This window comes from Arachis duranensis, chromosome 6 (genome assembly GCF_000817695.3).
Source record: "Arachis duranensis cultivar V14167 chromosome 6, aradu.V14167.gnm2.J7QH, whole genome shotgun sequence".
Classification (NCBI taxonomy): domain Eukaryota; kingdom Viridiplantae; phylum Streptophyta; class Magnoliopsida; order Fabales; family Fabaceae; genus Arachis; species Arachis duranensis.
This window is the reverse complement of record NC_029777.3, coordinates 99,714,452-99,721,033: the sequence shown is the minus strand read 5'-3', so window position 1 is coordinate 99,721,033 and position 6,582 is coordinate 99,714,452. Positions and strand designations below refer to the sequence as shown.

The following is a 6,582-nucleotide window of genomic DNA, read 5'->3' as shown; positions in this document are numbered from 1 at the left end:
GTGCCAGGTTTAGATCAACCGGGTAGCCAAGCTCTCATTATGGAAGGAAGGAGGGGTTGCCACCTGCAAAGACACTCCGACGCTCTAGTCAGCTAGTGTGCAGGTGGGGAATATGATAGGTGGACAGAGTGACGTACCTTGGGGGAAGTGCAGGTCCTTCCCCATTTATACCGTGTCAGGGGTGGGCCCTACAAGGATAGGTCCACCTTCCTCAAAGCTTCCTCACAGCTGTAGTGGAGAGCTGTCAGGGACGCGTGTCCGGGTCGCGTAGTGAGCTGCATGTGCCCAACCGCTCGGGTCGGGTCATCTGTGGGTCGGGTCGACCTGTGAGTGGCTTGGGCCAGGCCGTAACAAGAAGGTATGTATCAATTTTCAATTGGTTCAGTGAATTTTTGGGGGGTTTTGAGTTCTAATTTTAGGTTTTCAATTAGTTTAGTATCTTAAGAAAAAATTAGTGAAAAGAATAGGTTTAATCTGAAAACTAAAGAATTAAGCTGTGTTTTTCTGTAGGCAAACAAGATTTAATCTGTTATTTATCTGATTGATTATTGTTTTTATTTTTATGTTAGTTATGGTGTACAGATATAAAATCAGGACATGGAAGTGGACATATTGAGCAGACTAGACCACCCAAATCTTGTTTCCTTGATTGGCTACTGTGCTGATGGAAAGAACAGATTCTTAGTATATGAGGATATGCAAAATGGGAACCTGCAACATCATCTGAATGGTATTATTAGTCTGCCATGTAACTAAGAATCACATTCAATATTGTTTGTTAACTAGTGCCTAATTGGTATTTTAGGAATTGGGGAAAGAAAAATGGATTGGCCTCTAAGGCTGAAAGTGGCATTAGGAGCTGCAAAATGACTTGCTTATCTGCATTCAAGCTCTTGTGTTGGGATCCCTATTGTTCATAGAGATTTCAAATCCACCAATGTTCTTCTAACCTCCAATTTTGAAGCAAAGGTACATTCTATATGTCATGTCTTTTCTTAGGAAAATTTGTGTAATTAGTTAAAACTCACATTTATATTTTTTCCCTTTCTAAAAAGATATCTGATTTCGGGCTAGCTAAACTGATGCCAGAAGGACAAGAGACACATGTAACTACTAGAGTGTTTGGTACTTTTGGCTATTTTGATCCTGAGTATACATCGGTATAAGTTTAAAACATATCTCTTTTTTGAATCCAGTTTTCCAAGATTGTTTAACTAATTTGTTGTTACAACTAACAGACCGGAAAACTCACTCTACAAAGTCTCTAGGTTGATTTTAATTTCGTTGTTTGGATTTTATTTGAATTTAATTTTTTCCATGTGCTTTGAAGTGAGAATGCAGATAGTAATTTGGTTTTTCCAAAATCAGTATGATTGAGCCATATAGGAAGGTTCTGAACTTTTGAAACATTTGACAATTTTTGTTTGTATATGTTTGCCTTAAGATGCTAATCTTTCAATATAGAAGAAAAGCCAAAAACGATTTTTCATGATGTAGCCATAAATGGACTTAGGAGAGTAGGAATTCTTCTCATTTATTTTGGGGTCTTTGCTTATATCCTCAAAAGCCCAAACTCAGCAAACCAGACTCCATTGCTGTACTTGGAATTTTCTTTGTTTATGTCTTGTAATTCCTTTTGAATGCTAAATAGATCAAGAAAGATCATAATAAAAATATCCTCAAATGAAAGTTTTAGGATACAAGCAACTTTTACATGCTTTCTATGCTTTCTAGCATTTGTTATATAGAAAGCAATTTATGTTCTTCAACCTGATATTTTTGGGTTAAGAAAGAGTTGGTTCGTGTAATGTTCAATCATTCATGCTCCTATATTTCTAATATAAATGTTCAATTCTTGTACAATATATAGTGTTCTTGTGCATTGTATATGTTGCAATCCTAATACGCTTTTATATGGATGGGTGTGCTATAAGCCATTTATATGTCTTCACTTGCTGAATTTACATTTTAGGAAGGATAATACATAAACATATCTTCCATTTCTTTATTTACATATATTTTAATTTTTAATGTTCTATGTCAGTATTTGTCTATCTGTATTTCAGTATATCTCCCATGCACTGTATTCATCCAATATAAAGCTGAGGTGAAGAATTGAGGATTGTGTCAGAGTTTATTATATTAAATTTGGATGATTGTTTTATTTCAGTGATTTTATTTTTAGTATATATAATATATTTAAATTTATTAAAAGTGGAAAAGGAAGAAACTCTTTATACCTCTTCTAAAGAATTTTTGTTCTAATCATTTTGTTTAGAGATGAGGGAATAGTTATTAAAGACCTCGGTTCTAAATGGGAGCCTAGTGATCAAAGTGGAAAGTGGCTAAAATTGAAGCCTGAGTACATTCAAGCTGGCGCTGATCTGGATGTGCTTATCATAGGTAATCATAAGTATATGATTTATGTCGTTAAGAACATATTATTATACACACATCCCAAAGCAGCTTGTGTAACATGGTCATTTTAAATTTGGCTGTTTTGACACTTAATAGGAGGTTATTATGGCTCTGGACGACGTGGAGGGGAGCTTTGGTTTTTTCCCTAACATTTGACTTTCTGACTGATTGTTCTCTTGTTCTTTATATGACCTTGTAGGGACATGTTTTCCATTTCAGTTTGCTTAGTTCTTGGTGGGCCTTGCTGAGCGTGCATCCCCAAATACCCATCCCAAGCGGTATGAATGTTACAATATGGAACTTCTTTACAATGGCTGATTGCATTGGCATTGTTTTTCTAACTTCAAGATCTACTATAAAGAGTAATTGAAATATTCTGCTACAATGTGGATACTAATGATCACATACTTGCTCAAATGGGTTAAATTTAAATTTGTATGAGATTTGATTTAATACATACACAAAATATGAGAATTGAGTGTTCGGTTAGAGAAAATATGATTCATTTGGGTTCTTGGTGTGATTAGGACATGCTGCTGTGTCATTGAACTTCTTATGCACTTTGCCAAATTGAATCCGCACTTCCAACCTTGGCAAGACCGATTAGGTCTTTAGATCAAAATGAAGATGCTATTGTGGGATCTCTCAAGCAAATCCTGGTTAGTTGCTGTTTTTAGTCCCATTATTATTATTTTATGATTGCTATATTATGATTTTCAAAGAATAAGATCAAAAACCAGTTCTTGAATAAACAATTTATATAACTCTTATTTTTCTCTTTAGAATTTTCTGGTATGTGACAGATTTTTGCTATATTGGCAATTTCAGTAAATATGAGATGTGAAACTGAATGGAGTATTGATTAGAGTTAGCAGTAGGAAAAGGGATTTCAGTTTACAAAAGGAATAGTAGTAATATATGTACTAATTGTTTCATAGGGTTATAATGTTAATAATGACTACAACAATGCTATTTCAGAGGCAACTAGAAACTTTTGGAGCCCAAAGGGCTGGTCTTCAAGACATGCTTAAAGATATGAAAAGAAAGGTACCTGATTAGGATGCTGCTTGTAGAATTTTTTTTTCCATCCTATGTAATGGTTCATGAATCTATAACATGTACTAGTTATCTTTGCTTATATTTCTAAAAATATCTTCAAGATGATATATTACCAAAGTTGATGACATGCACTGGCTTTAATGAGGATCTCTTTAAGAAAGAAATAGCAAAATATGACCATATTTGTGAAGAAATAGCTCAAAATATTGAGGCACCATTTGCTTCTAACAACCATTTGCTTTTGTTTACAGGCTCAGCATGATGAATTCTTGGCTCTCTTCAATCTTGAAGACTATTTTATATTGTGTATTATGAATACTCAATTAACTTCATTCTAGTGCTGATGGATCATTATTATAAATATATTTTAGTTAGAGATAATTTTTATTATTTAAAGAAATTATTTAGTATAATTATGTATTGACCTAAGGCTACACTTATAAAAGGTAGCCATGGTATACAATGTGGCTACGCTTTGTAGGTGATGTAGTAACATTAAAAAGCGTAGCCTATTCTGGCAGAAATAGAAGCTGAAAAGCGTAGCCTTTGGTCTTGAACAGCATCATTTGAAAAGCGCACCCTATTCCCAAATGCCAAAAGTGTAGCCCTTGGTGCAGAAAAGTGTAGTCTTTGAGAATAGGCAACGGCCGAATAGGAATCACCCCAGAAAGCGTAGCCGTAACCTAAGGCATCATTTTTTTTTACTTTTGGCTACACTTTTCAAGTGTACCTGAATGGGTGTTTTTCTTGTAGTAGAATAACAAAAGTTGTTATTGGTTTTTCTTCACACTTATTAATACTTAACGATAGTGTTTTGGTACATCATCTTACCAAGAAATATTAATTCATCTAATAACTTTTGTAATGACATAAGTTTATAAATTTAAAAATTTAAAAATAATTTCGTAAAATGTGAAGTTTTAACAACTAATAATGTTGATCATATTGTTTTAACTTCAAAAATGAATACGATACGAAGAAATAAAATTGTCAGGAAAATTTCAACAAATACAAAAGTCTATAAGTATTTTTATTAATGGGAAATTAATCTATTTTAAAGACAAATACAATTTTTTTCTACAGATTTTCTAACTCGGTAAGTCGGATACTAATCTACCACATATTGATGCTCTATTTATTAAGGGTCTGCTGTTAACTAATGGATTGTTATACATACAAAGCAAGATTTAAACTCCAAATATTTGTTTAAACGGACAAATAATATGACTATTCAACCAATTCAAATTTATTGAAACAAATACTAATTATTTTTAATATTTTTAAATTATAAAATATTTATAATAATAATTATTATATATAATTTTCATTTAATTTTTTAATAAAAAATTTTATATAATTTTATGTATCATCGCATGCAGGTCACGGAAACATACACTAATACTAGTAAAAAGTGATATAATTTTATTCTATTTTTATAACATTAATTAGTTGTTATAATTTATTATTAATAATTAGCTTTTTTTACATGCTATGTCATTAAACTACTCAATAAATTAGTTCTTGATAGTTTATATTTATTTTTTATTGTTGGTTTGTTGTTAAAATCAACTAAGGAGAACCATTTAATTTTTTTAATTAATAACAATATTTTTTAAGCTTAATGATTTTAGAATAATCTAATTTTGTTTTTTAAAAAGAGGTAAATAAATTTTATTTAAAAGAGGGCTAAGTACGATTTTTATCCCTATAGAGGTCGAAAATTTATTTCGTCCCCGAACTTTTTTTTATTACAAAATGGTCCCGAAAGTTTCTATTTGTTTTAAAATCGTTCTTTTTACCAAAATTTTTATTTTTATTACTAAATTATCCTTAATTAAATAAATCATAAAATAAAATAAAATAAAATAAAATAAAAAGGAAAAAGCAAAGAAAGGGAACAAAGGGAGGAGAAAGAGAATTGGGGTCCAGGAAAGAGGGGGAAGGGAAAAGGTCGCCGCTCCACGTCGCTGCCACTCCTCGCTGCCGTCACTGCTTCCTCGCCATTGCTCCTTTCTTCCTCAGCACATACACTAACGACAAGAGAAGAGAGCAGAGGGAGAAAGAAAGAGAAGAGAGGAATGAAGCCCTCCACAGCGCCGCCGACCACCACAGCGCCCTCTTCGTGGCGATTTGTAGCCCGCCGACACTGCATCGCCGTTCACCGCCACAATCCCTCCTCCCCTACCACTGCCGCCACCCTTCCACTCTGTTTCAATTTTTTATTCTTTTTTGTTTAATTTTTCAGATTTAAAGGAACGTGTTGCTTCTGTTTATTCTATTGTTATTGTTGTTGATGCTTCTGTGTATTCCTTTTATTCCATTGTTGTTGTCCATGCTTTAGTTGCTTCTGCTTCTGCTTGCTTCTTATTTTGTTTCTATTTTTGTTGTTGCTCTGATTCCATTATCCATTGTTATTGTTATTGTTCTGCTGATTGTTGTTATTCTACTTCTACTTTCTATTTTTGCCTGCTTCTGCATTTGCGCTTCTGCTTTTGGTTTTGGTTAATGTTGAGGAAGAAGAGGGGAGGGTGGGATATTTTCGTCCAAAGGATGATTTTAAAACAAACTGAAACTTTCGGGACCATTTTGTAGCGAAAAAAGACTGGGGACGAAATTAATTTTCGACCTCTACGTCAAGGACCAAAATTGTACTTAACCCTTAAAAAAATTTAGTTAAAAATATAAAATTTTTTAATTATTTCTTATAATTTAATAAAAGTATTTTTTTGTTATTTAAATATGATATTATATTAATAAAAGAAAAAATTGTCCACTATAAAACTTTAATTCATTTGTTGAATATTTCAAACACTGGAATTCAATATGTTGAGTTTGGAAAATTCCAAATTATTATGATGATCAAACATTAATTAAAAGGAGATTAAAATACAAAATTGTTAACTTAATTGTATTGTGATGATAAATTGGTTGATTAACAATTTTTTGTATGCAGATTTTGTGACTGGGCCAAAAATTAAACAAGCCTAATGTAATGATAATATTCAGCTTTGTGCAAAAATGCTATATGATATGTGGCTGAAATATTATGTTGGTTGGACCTTAAAAATTAATGAGCAAGCCCAATTAATCTTTGCTTCAAGCCAA

General features: G+C 32.4%; 1 pseudogene; it reads left to right on the top strand.

Annotated features, from left to right (window-relative positions):
- Positions 1 to 597: 597 nt before the first annotated feature.
- Positions 598 to 1,268, top strand: LOC110273057 (probable serine/threonine-protein kinase PBL28; annotated as a pseudogene).
- Positions 1,269 to 6,582: the final 5,314 nt, after the last annotated feature.